The 12,092-nt window shown below is 53.3% G+C and overlaps 1 protein-coding gene and 2 non-coding genes across 3 annotated transcripts in view; 2 read left to right on the top strand and 1 right to left on the bottom strand.

Moving 5' to 3' along the window:
* Positions 1-12,092, bottom strand: part of LOC142603549 (olfactory receptor 10C1-like) — a 178,324-nt gene that overhangs the window by 70,736 nt on the left and 95,496 nt on the right.
* On the top strand, positions 5,370-5,451 carry TRNAS-AGA (transfer RNA serine (anticodon AGA)). The gene has a single exon. It is a non-coding gene; the product is annotated as a tRNA-Ser (tRNA).
* On the top strand, positions 11,632-11,703 carry TRNAM-CAU (transfer RNA methionine (anticodon CAU)). The gene has a single exon. It is a non-coding gene; the product is annotated as a tRNA-Met (tRNA).

The raw sequence follows: 12,092 nt of genomic DNA, 5'->3' as shown, positions 1-12,092 counted from the left end.
ACTCATGTTTGCCTGGAGTTCAGGGGTTTTCCCAACTCTTCCACATCACGATGACTCCCAGGTGCTCTGGAAGGCCACATTCAATGTCCCTTTGTAGTTTGAAATGCATGGAACGGGCCACCCCATCTCTGACCAAGGAAGAAGAGCCTTGAGCTTTTGGCTTGATGCCCTGAGCCTCTCCTCAAAAGGACGTCATCCAGACCTCTGGACTCTGGGGTAAACTTGCTGAGCAAAACCAGGTGAATTTGGATGTGGGTCTCATTCAGGGAAGGACGTAAGCAGTTATCTCTTTGATCACAAAACCAAGCTGTGGTAGAGCATGACGAGTATAAGGAAGGCCATCGTGGCCATCACTCCTGCCCACAAGGGCCTCCCCTCCAACCCCAACGATCTTTCCATTCCATCTGCTTTGCCACATCCCTGGAGAAGTGAGTCCCGACTCCTGTATGGGATTGTGAAGTCTTGACCTTCTGCCTGAACTTACCCACTGTCTCCTGTGTGTCTATGATGACCTGCGGGGAGACACGTCTCTCAGGCTTAGCTGGAGTGCTTCCACTGAAAGCACTTGAGAGCTGACTTGAGGTGTCCTTCCTGGCTCACTGTGATCGGTGGCCATGCTCATCATGAAGAGGGCAATGTGACAAAGGCAATCCATGTGACACAAAGCAGCTTAAAATCTCCCTGCACAGTAGCCTGAGACCTCCGAGTTCATTGGCCTTATGGAAGCATCAGGGTCGGAGGCCGTGATCCTGATAGGGGCCTTCAACCCCCCAGACATCTGCTGGAAAAGCAGCACAGTCAACTGCAAGCAGTCCAGGAAACTAGTGGAGTGAGAGAGAGCCTGACCAGAGGAGAGGCACTGCTGGGCCTGTTTTTCCCTAGTGCAGAAGAACTTATGAGAGAGGTGGAAACTGTAGGTAGGCTGGGTTGTCGCGATCATGCCCAGGTGTAATTCTCAATCATGAGGGGTAAAGGATGGGTAAAAAGTAGAGGAAGGACCCAAAACCTGAGAAAGGCAGGTTTGACCTTTTGGCTGTTAAGGGCACCAGTGTGGGGGGTACCTTGGGAAAGTGGCCTCAGAGATAAAGGAGCCAACTAAATCTGGGAGATACTACGAGGCATGTTTCTTGGGGCGCAAGAAGCTCTCAATCCTGACATGCAGGAAGAGGGGTACCGGAGATTATAGGGGAAAGAAGCAGGACTGCAAGGAGGGGATCAGGAAAGCCAAGGCACAGCCGGAGCTGCACTTGGCTAGAGACATGAAAAATTACAAGTAGGGTTTCTTCAGGTACACAGGACAACAAAGGAAGATGAAGGTAACTGTACCCCCGCAATGAGCGAAACAGGAGAACTGGCTACAACTGAGGCAGAGAAGACGGAGGTCCTCAACAAATTGTATGGACTAAGGAACCATCAGACAAAGTTGCTCAGTCACTATCCATCAAATCTGAAAAGTCATGGCACATTGGGGAAATTTGCAGCACCTGGAAAAGAGAAAACAGGAAAAAGGAAGACCAGGGCACCTGCAGGCTGGTCAGTCTCCCCTCTGTGCCCTGCGAGATCGTGGAGCTGATCCTCCTGGGAACTATGCTAATGGCATGTGGAAAACAGAGAGGTGATTGGTGAGAGCCAACATGGCTTCACTAAGGGCAAATTTTGCCTGACACACTTAGTGGCCTTCTGCAACAGGGTTACAGCATTGATGGGTAAGGGAAGAGCAACTGATGTCATCTACCTGGACTTGTGTAAAGCATTTGATACTGTCCCACACGACATCAACGTCTCTAAAACAGAGAGACATGGATTTGACAGGTGGACCACTTGCTGGATAAGGAATTGTTTTGATGGTTGCACTCAAAGAGTTGGGGTCAATGGCATGAAGATGATCAGAGGGCTGGAACACCTCTCCTCATGAAGAGAGGCTGAGAGAGTTGAGATCGCTCTGGCTGGAGAAGAGAAGGCTCCAGGGAGACTTTATAGAAACCTTCCAGAACCTAAAAGTATCCTAAAGCAAAGATGGGAGGGACTCTTTATCAGCAAGTGTAGGGATAGGACAAGGCGTACATGTTTTAGATTGAAAGAGGGTAGATTTAGATAAGATATTAGGAAGAAGTACTTTCCGGTGAGGGTGGTGAGACACCATTTATCTAGAGAAGCTGTGAATGCCACACCTCAAGAAGTCTTGAAGGCCAGGTTGGATGGGCCTTTGAAGCAACCTGACCAAGGGGTAGGCGTCCCTGTCCACAGCAGGAATGCTGGAACTAGACGATCTTTAAGGTCCATTCCAACCCAAACCCATTCTATGATTCATTCCATGATCCTAGGTGCTATGAAGCAGGATCAAAACATTCCAAGAGAAAAAGGTTTAAACACCAGCGAGTCCTGGGCAAGCGGCAACTGCCCAGTGTTTAGATGCTTCATAAGCAAGGAATGTTTGTGGCCCACGGGGCTCTGGGACACAGCATAAAAGCCTGTGGTGCTCCAGGCTCCGCATCCTCCTCTCTTGCCTCCCTTTCCTTGAGGAACGAGGTAAGCCTGAGTCCGCTCCATCTCTCCCTCTGGGCTGAGCTGCTGTCATGGTGGCTGCTCAGGCTGATACTTGGGCTGCCTCAGCTTGGCCCTGCAACAGAACTGCTGAAGGGCTGTGACCGGTTTCCCTTTTGATGGGGCTGGCTGGGGAGAGCTGGGAAGAGGGGGGTTCTTTCAAGCAGAAAATGGTCAATGGGGCTCATCTGCAGGGAGCTCTGCCCAGCAGAATTTCCGCCTACATTTAGTAGATGGGCTCTATCCAAATGGCCAAGAGCATGCAGGGCTTTCTTCAGCGCAGCAAGGTTTGTTCTGGAGATGGGGTATGATCAGTCTTTGCAGAGGTGCTTTAAACCCACTCTGCTGGGGCCTCTTCCAAAAGTGGGTCAGCTTGCCTGTGCCGTGCATCTTGGAGGGCACGATGAGGGCCGTGGGAGCTGTAAGCACAGTGTGTGTTTTCCGACAGTGTCACGGCTCTTGTGCACGTTAGCAAGATCAGCTGCGGGTTCTTTCTGGACATGGAGCTAGAGGTGGAGATGGAGGGCAGCAAAGCGTATCTTCAGAGAGAGCTGAGGAAAAGACAGACTGATGCTGAGGTCTCTGTTTCCTCTCTGCTCTGCGTTTCAGCTTTGCCTCCCTCACCCAGAGATGTCTTGCTTCAGACCCTGCCTCCAAACGCCCTGCGGCGCCTCTGGCCCAACCCCACTTGCAAGCAGCTGCAGTGAGCCCTGTGTCGCCCGCTGCGCTGACTCGACGGTGGCCATCCAGGCCTCCCCGGTGGTGGTGACCCTGCCGGGCCCCATCCTCACCTCTTTCCCTCAGAGCACAGCCGTGGGATCCTCTCTGTCCGCTGCTGTTGGGAGCTCCCTCAGCGCCGGGGGGGTTCCCATCTCTTCTGGGGGCTCCCTTGGTCTGGGGGGGTCAGGGCTGTGTCTGCCTCCCCTCCGCTGCAGCCTGAACTGCTGAAGCCGGCGCATCATCCCCTTCGGAGCAGGAAGGAAGACGGGGACCCTGCAGCAGCAGGAGTCGTGGCCACGGCTTGCAGACGGGCTGGGTGTCCTCATGCCACCTGGCAGGAGGGACCTGTGCCCACTGCTCCTGGCTGCACGGCAGGCCTGGCCGTGCCTCCTCTGGCTCTGCTTTGCTCTGAGCTCCTCCTGGAGAGAGGGCTCATTCTCTTCTGCTTTGCTGAACCTCCTGCTGATGGGGGGAGGGTGCCGGAGTTAGGGACTGCTCTTGGTGGGCTGGGATTGCTGCCACCAGGTAGAGCAGGATGGGAAAAGGCCAGTGCTTTGTGTGGAGCTTTTCCTTGGCAAACAGCCATTCTCGATGCCTCCCTGAACCCTGCAGGCGTGTTTCTCTGTTCTGTGCCACTGCATCTGCTCCTTCTCATTAATGACTTTGTGCAGCATAGCTGGAGACTCGTGGTGGTTTGTTCTCCTCCTCCTTCAGGTAGCTACCCGCACTGCAAGAAGAGAACTTGCTTCTGTCTTGACCTTCCAACCCATTGTGTATAGAGTTCCTTGAACTTACACCAGAGAACCCAAAGGCCTCAGAGACATTGAGTGTGAGTCTGTAATTTGGGGATCACGGCCCCATGGGGCCAGATTCCCAATTCTTCATTGCACATGTTAATACAGACATTTCAGTTAACTTTTCAGTCCTCTCAATTCGTGTTCACAAACTCCACACTGAGCATCACATGCAATCACAGTTCCCCTCTTCATGAGAATTCTAGCATTTCTTAAGACAGTTTGTGTGTCTGTAAATTCTCTACTAACCAAAAGCTCACATAACCCTGACAGTACAGCAACGAATGTTGCTTTTATCTTGCCAGCATTGGCAAGGAATCTACCTCAAGGCCACTGCTTGGAAGGCAGCTGTGCTCATCACTACACCACCAGCACCCCTGTGGGCAGTGCTGCCTCCTGCTCCTCCAGATCAGAGCACACTTCCTCCAGCTGCTCCTTCTAAATGCAACCACCTCCCAACCTTGCTCTGCAGGCAGGCAGGCAGGCAGAGGCAGAGACAGGCACTGCTGGATGCACCACCTCCACACGGACTCTTTTATGCCTTTTTGCAGCTCCAGAGCCAAAAGGGAATAGGGGCTACTTTCATCTAGTGAGGTAAATGCATCTGTGTTTGTGGATCCCTTAGTATTTTGGTACATGCTTGGGAACCTGGACAATGCTTGCCACTGCTGGAAAAAAGCTCTGGAATGTACGTAGTTCATCAAAACAGCTTTCTTACCCACACTTGGTAGAGCAACCAAGGCTCTGCCTTGCCCTTTCCATAGATCTCGCCCACTCTTGCAAAATGTTCCCCCTATGCACCAACAACCTGCATGGCAGCTGGAGTCTTTGTTCCAGGGCTTCACACCACCCTATGTTCCCCAACAGGTTGGAGGTGCTGCCAGAAGGTCACCACGTCTCCTCTGCAGGAGTGTCTCCACCCTAGTGCTCACAGCAGGTTTGGAGACCCCCTCAGGTACATGCGAGAAGCGAAGCGCAGTCTAATGTCCCACCCTACCACTACCACCAGCCCTGGTTGTCTCCACACAGCTGCCTTCCCTGCTGCCCTGGAAGCAGCGGAGACCAGCTGGGGAGTGAAATCATCCCCCCATGACAGGAAATCCCAGGTGCCTGGCTGAGGACAAGGTGCAAGAAGCCGTAGCCATAGTCCCTGGGGTTACGCCTCTCAAGGCCTCTGGAAGCCTGGTAGCTGTCACGCTCAGTGCAGGTCCCAACCGCAGAGCTTTGAGTGGAGCATTGCCCTGAACCTCCCAGGCAGCCGGGTGTCATTGCAGAGGGATGTGATCAGCAGGGCAGAGAGGCCTGGAGCAGGTAGTTGTGGCCGAGTGGTGAAGGCGATGGACTAGAAATCCATTGGGGTTTCCCCGCGCAGGTTCGAATCCTGCCAACTACGGGGCGCAGTCCCCTTTTTGGGGTGCCTGCACTTGACCACACTGCAGCCCTGAGACAGTAAAACCCCCTTGCCTACAGCACTTGTCCTCACTCCCACTCCCAGAAATTCCTGCATTATTATTGGGAAATCCTGCTCCCATTGACAAGGCAGGCAAGTTCGGGTGAAGGGAATGGAGCAGCGATGACTATGAGCCATGAAAAGAGGTTGCTTGTTGTTGGTTGTTGAGCAGACCTTAAGAGCCTGGCCTCACCTGACATCCCAAGCAGCACAGCCCCACCAGCTCTCCTCCTTAAACCTGAAACTACAGCAGGTCATCTCCAAAGAGAGCCTGCACAACATGGCCCTCATTGCTGAAGATGAAGGGAAGACACCTCCTGGATTGGAGGTATGGCCAGCACTCACCAAGTGCCTCTCACTTTAGCTCTCATGAAGGCAGACTGGGGTGGAGCAACAGGCAAGCGAAGCGAAGCAAAGAGGCCAGCACAAAATCTGTGCTACAGAAGAGGTCCTTGTGTGCATACATGGCCCTCATTGCCAAGGATGAAGACCCATCATAAATCTGAGATCTTGCCTGGGGTCCTGGGGGTATTCTGCCTGACCCCTCCCCAGCCCTTGCACACATGGACAACCTTTCCCAGGCAGCTTTCCTAATTTAACCCAAGGATGAGATGTTGATGAGTGGGTTTCTCCTGTCTCCTCCTCTTCCGGCAAAGACGTGGAAGTGCAAAAGCGGACATGGTGGTGACTGTGCCATCAGGAGTTGATCCCCTGCCATTACAGATCCTGACAGCTGGCATAGAAAAGAGCTGCAGACTTCCCAGAGGGCTTCTTTCAGTCACGTGCCCACCTGCTCCCAACAGAGCAGCAGCAGAACAGCCCCTGTGAGGAAGAGGGGCTGCTGATACACTGCCTGGGTGGTGCAGCATCTTAAGGAAAAAGGCAACCCTGAGGGGAAAATGCAGTGAGGGCCCAGAGGAAGAGAAGGAGAGACCAGGGATTTGCTGGTGCGTGATCTGTTCCACGCAGCCATGCCACTGATGGTGGCAGAAGCAGCGCAAGCAAAGAGAAATTCAGGGAGGTTGGCAGCATGGATGAAGAAGGGAAGGGTCAGTGGAAAGGGGACCTCTTGGTCTGCAGTCTAATGCTCTCCCTTGAGCAGTAACTCCTGTGGAAGGCAGGCCGCGGCCACTCTCTCCATGCTCACATCTGCATCCACATCCCACCCTTCTCCTTCCCACTTTTGCTTTTGCCTCCTCTGCCTGGTTGCTGCGTGCTCTGGTCCGTGGCTGGGACAGGCAACCAGCAAACACACGCCCCAAAATGGAGGTCTGAGCACTGCCACCACGTTCCTCGCCCTCACCAAGAGGCTCTACCTGCTCAGGCTGCCCAGAACCACATGGGGATGCCTTGCAGCATTTAAGACAGGGCACCACTCAGTCCTGCTGGTCCAGTCCTGCCCTGGGGTGACTGGGAGGAACCTCCACCCCAATTGCTAATTCTATGCTACGGGTTCTTGTCCCCCTTCTTGGCTGGAAATGCTCTGATTTTAGCCAGACTTCTAGGCAGCTTGAACCATCATAGACAACAGCTCACACACACACACACAAACACCCCCACAAATAAAGAAGAGCAGAGTCACACAGAAATGAGGACAGTGTAATGAAGAAAAACCCCACCCCCACCCACCTTCTGCCTGGCCGTCAGGCAATCACAAAGCAATACGAGAACCCACGGGGAATGACGCTGTCAAAAGTTGCCTCTTCCCTGCATTCAGTGGGTGGGGGCTTCCCTGCCTGGCGTGCTTCTGGGCACACAGGTAGGGTTGTCTGGTCCTGACAGCCAACCACAGGTCTGCCTGAGAGCAGGTGGGTCAAGAAATGGGGTCAAGAAATGGCTGCCAGCCAATCACAGAGCAGCATGAAACCATGGTGGTTGTCGTGTGTGGTAAAATGGCAGCTCTGGGCCCTGAAATGGCAGCTGAAGGAAAATCCCCTCCCAACCCGTGTAAGTAGGGGAAGGTACTTCCTGGTCAGATGTACTTCCAGGTAAAGGGGAAGGGCGGCCGGTCCTGCCAGCCAATCACAACAGACCACGTGACAGGGAGAGGGGCGTGACTTCAAGGGAAATAGCAGACCTGGCTGCCTGCTTGGGGGGTTCAGGCCGAGGGGCCTGTTTTGCAGGAAGTGGAGGGCAGGGCACCTGTCACTTCCTATTTGGGCAAAAGTTCTCCTCTACTAGTGACTGCAGTTGCCCCAAGTGATCAGTGATGTGGAGGTGGCAGATTGCTGCTGAGGGATTTGCCGTGGGGAATAGGGATATGACCCACTCTGGGCCAGCTGGCACGGGGATTCACCCAAGCAATCATCATCCCCCCAAAGCTGTGCAGGGACCAGGTGGATTTTAGCCCAGGAGCAGGTAGTGAGTGGAGTCCTGTGTCACGAAAATTCACAACTGACCCGTGCTGAGCAAGGAGAGAAGCTGGGACGCAAAGTATGGAATTACACGATTAAATATGTATTCATCCGCACGAGGCGTCCCAGCCAAAATAGAAGCACCTGGAATGTGGTTTTAGACGGGATTCTTATATCCTTCAGATGTTCCTGTACAACACGACTTGAATAATCACTAACAGCCGCTTTCCTTGCAAGTTTCAGCAAGGCTACTGCCAGCTGCATTTTTGGGAACAGAGGTAAAAGGGGGCGTGTTGCGGCCCTGGAGAGACCTACCCAAGAGACAGTGACGTCCCCAACAGTGACAGCATTCAGAAGTCAATGGGACAAGGCCTGGAGCCTCTGAGGAAACTGGGAAGATTTGTCTGCTCAAAGTAGGAGGTCAGCCCAGAGGAACTCCAGAGGTCCCTTCGAACCTTCTGGGGTGTGCTGAGTCACAGGAGCCCTTGAGCACCCAACAAAAGGCAATGCCTTGGAAGCAGCAGCACAAGATTGCACAGAAGCACCAGTTGATTCAGGATGGTTCTAAACTGTGTGGAAAAGGCTTGGAGGAAAGCAGAATTGTCAGCGGAAGTAGACTGTGAGCGCTTGTATTTCTGGCACGCTTGAGTCCGGGCCACAGTGTACACAGCAGATCACAGCAGAGTGATTCATGTTTGCCTGGAGTTCAGGGTTTTTCCCCACTCTTCCACATCACAGTGACTTCCAGGTGCTCTGGGAGCCAGATCCAGTGTCCCTTTCTAGATGCATGGAATGGGCCACCCCATCCGTGACCCAGAAAAAAGAGCCATGAACTTTTGGCTCCCTGCCCCACGCCTCTCCTCAAAAGCAGGTCATCCAGGCCTCTGGCCTCTGGAATGAATTTGCTGAGTAAAAGAGGTCAATTTGGCTGTTGGTCTCTTTCAGGGAAGGACACGGGCATCTCAGGGGATCAAACCCTCCTACATGTTGATTTGCTCTTTTCCAACAGGTTCCCCGCTTCCCGTGCTGAGCCCAGACCCCTGGTTGGAAGAAGAGTGAGGACCTGGTCAAGTCATCAATGAATATGGCTATGGAGATCCTACGCAAAGGGCACGTGAGAGAGACCTGTCTGACCCTCTGGTCTACTCTTCGTCGTTATGAATCTGCCTTTGTTCCCTGGGCTCACAGGCAGAAACAGCAGGCTGTGGTAAAGCCTGATGAGCGTAAGCAAGGTCCTCGTGGCCCTCAGCGGTGCATTCCCTCCATCCCACAACGGTTCTTTCTTGCTGTTGTGCTTTGGTACATCCCTGGATACGTGAGTCCTTACCTCACCGTCTCCTGTGTGCCTACAGTGACCCACAGGGTGAGCTGTCTCTCAGTACTAGCCCTGGACTGAAAGCACTCGAGAGCTGGCTTGAAGGGTCCTTCATGACACCTAGATCGTGGTGGGGTTTAAAAGTGGGACAACAGAACCAATCTCAGAATGAGAGAGAGAAGTGGTGTTTCTTGATGTGTCATTGAACGGACCCCTTGAAAACTTTTATTCAACCCAGTTAACAAGGAAGCCAAGAATAAAGGTGTTTCTGGAAATCCCTTTACTGCACAGAGTCCTTTCCCCAGGACAGTGCCTCGAGTGTCACATGAGCAGGAAACATTTGCACAACAGCCCTGTGTCTTCTGGATAACCTCCACCCACCAAAAAAGAGACCATTAGGTCTGAGGCTGTAATTGTGACTTGCATGAGGATTAAGTGAATCAAAGGGGTTTATTTAAAACAGTAAAAGCTGCAAAGAATGATTCAGTGATAGAAAACTTAGTTGGAAGTCAGCTTGCACGTGTATAGTCCAAAGTTTGCTTTTAAAAGCAACCTAATTCTAGGTTGGATCTGCAGGAGTTCTTAGTGTGCTCCAGGCCACTATGGAGAGCACTAGGGCTGGTTGTGTGCATGGAATGCCACCTGCTCTGCATTTCACTTTCATGCCAGTGACAAGAAGCCCTTTCTGGGCAGAAGGGCTGGAAAGAGGAGGAAAAAATCTGTCCCTGCACAGCTTTCAGGGCAAATTCCTAGGGAGAATCTTCACTCCTAATCCTGGTATTTATTTCCCATCCATCTCCAGACATTACCTCATAACCCTGGAATCTTCTCACCAGCGCTGGCACTGTCACTGTCATCTCTTGGTGGCCCACGTGTGGGCCAGGGAGGCTCAGCTGTCAGACTCTCCTGAGAGGTTCGCCACAAAAGGGCAAATTGCAACAGTAGAAATATCGTCTGCTGTTTAGGAAAAGAAGTGTCAGGGAGTATAGTTCAACTCTGGAAGAGCTGCCTGAGAGACAGGGACCTCTCTGAGAGCAGCAGTGTTTAGAAGTTGATGGGATCAGGCCTGGAGGTTCCTGCTGAGGAACCGGGGAAGTTTGGTCAGCTCGGAGCAGGAGATGGGCCCAGAGGACCTGCAGAGGTCCCTTCAAAACTTCATTTTTCAAAGGTGGACTGAGTCACAGAAGCCCTTGAGCAGCCACCGAAAGGCAATGCCTTGGAATACAGCAACTGCAGGAGATTGCATAGAAGCACCAGCTGTGTCAGGAATGGTGCTAAATTGTGTGGAAATGCCCTTGAGGAAAGCCACACTTTGGGGTCATTAGCCATGTTATCCGTGTCATGCCGGAGGCTGGGGCATAGTGTCCACTGAAGTCCACGTCACAATGACTCATGTTTGCCTGGAGCGTAGGGTTTTTTCCCAATTGTTCAACATTCCGATGACTCCCAGGTGCTCTGGGAGACTGACACGATGTCCCTTTGTAGTCTGAAATGCAAGGAATGGGCCAACCAATCCCTCACTCAGAAGAAAGAGCCATGAGCTTTTGGCTTACTGTCCTGAGCCTCTCCTCCAAAGCAGGCCATCCAGGCCTCTGGCCTCTGGGGTGAAGTTCCTGAGGTGCGTTTGGGTGTGGGTCTCCTTCCGGGAAGGATGCAGGCATCTCTTTGATCACAAAACCAGGCCGTGGTAGGGCATGATGAGGGTAAGCAAGGTCATCGTGGCCATCACTACTGCCCACAAGGGCCTCCCCTCCAGCCCACAACGATCGTTCCATTCTGCTTTGCCACATCCCTGGAGAAGTGAGTCCCTACTCCTGTATGGGATTGTGAAGTCTTGACCTTCTGCCTGAACTTACCCACTGTCTCCTGTGTGTCTGTGATGACCTGTGGGGAGACACGTCTCTCAGGCTTAGCTGGAGTGCTTCCACTGAAAGCACTTGAGAGCTGGCTTGAGGTGTCCTTCCTGGCTCAATTTCACCATGATCGGTGGCCATGCTCATCATGAAGAGGGCAACGTGACAAAGACAATCCGTGTGACACAAAGCAGCTTAAAATCTCCTTGCACAGTAGCCTGAGACCTCCGAGTTCATTGGCCTTATCAATCTGGGACACGGATGAATCATTTTGATGTCAGGAAGCATCAGGGTCGCAGGCCCTGATCCTGGTAGGGGCCTTCAACCACCCAGAGATCTGCTGGAAAAGCAATGAGAGAAAAAGAGAAATATCCCCATCCAGGGTTATGGGCAGGAGAAGTGTGGAGAAGGGCAAAGCAAGGCCCTTGCGCTTCCCACCACAGGCCCAGGGCCAGTGAGCTTGCCAGGGAGACATTTTTCCTGGCCAGTCGAGGGCACAGGGCAGAGGAAGGGGAAGCATGGTGAGCACAAGCGCTGGAGCTGGCAGTGCCAGGGAGCGTCAGGCAGGGCTGTGGGAGGTCCCGGCTGAGGTGCTGGGGGGAGCAGAGTGGCGCAGCGGAAGCGTGCTGGGCCCATAACCCAGAGGTCGATGGATCGAAACCATCCTCTGCTAATTGCTCTTTTTTCTTCCGGCTCCTGAACAGCCACAGCCTCTCCCTTGCATGTTACAGCATCTTACACCACCAGCACTGCTGCGCTCCTGCTCTCTGCCCACCCATGGCCATGGCCCTCCTGCTCCCTCTGCCCCTTCTCTCTGCCACCGCCACCTTCTTTCTCCTTTGCTTTCTTAGCAGCCAGCACGCCCAACGTGCCCCTCAGCAAGGCAGACGGGTGGGTGTGGAGCAGCAGGCAGAGCACAGCACACAGCTCCCCCCACCAGGCAGTGGGTGTCCCGGGGACCCAGGTCTGTCTCCCTTCCCAGCAGGCAGCCTGATCCCCAACTTCCCAGCCACAAGCGCGGACCTCCAGGGCTCTGCAGGTGGGCAGGAGGATGAGGCTGGT

Source organism: Balearica regulorum, chromosome 12 (assembly GCF_011004875.1).
Source record: "Balearica regulorum gibbericeps isolate bBalReg1 chromosome 12, bBalReg1.pri, whole genome shotgun sequence".
Lineage (NCBI taxonomy): Eukaryota > Metazoa > Chordata > Aves > Gruiformes > Gruidae > Balearica > Balearica regulorum.
Note: the sequence above shows the minus strand (reverse complement) of the source record. Positions and strands in the feature narration are given on the sequence as shown.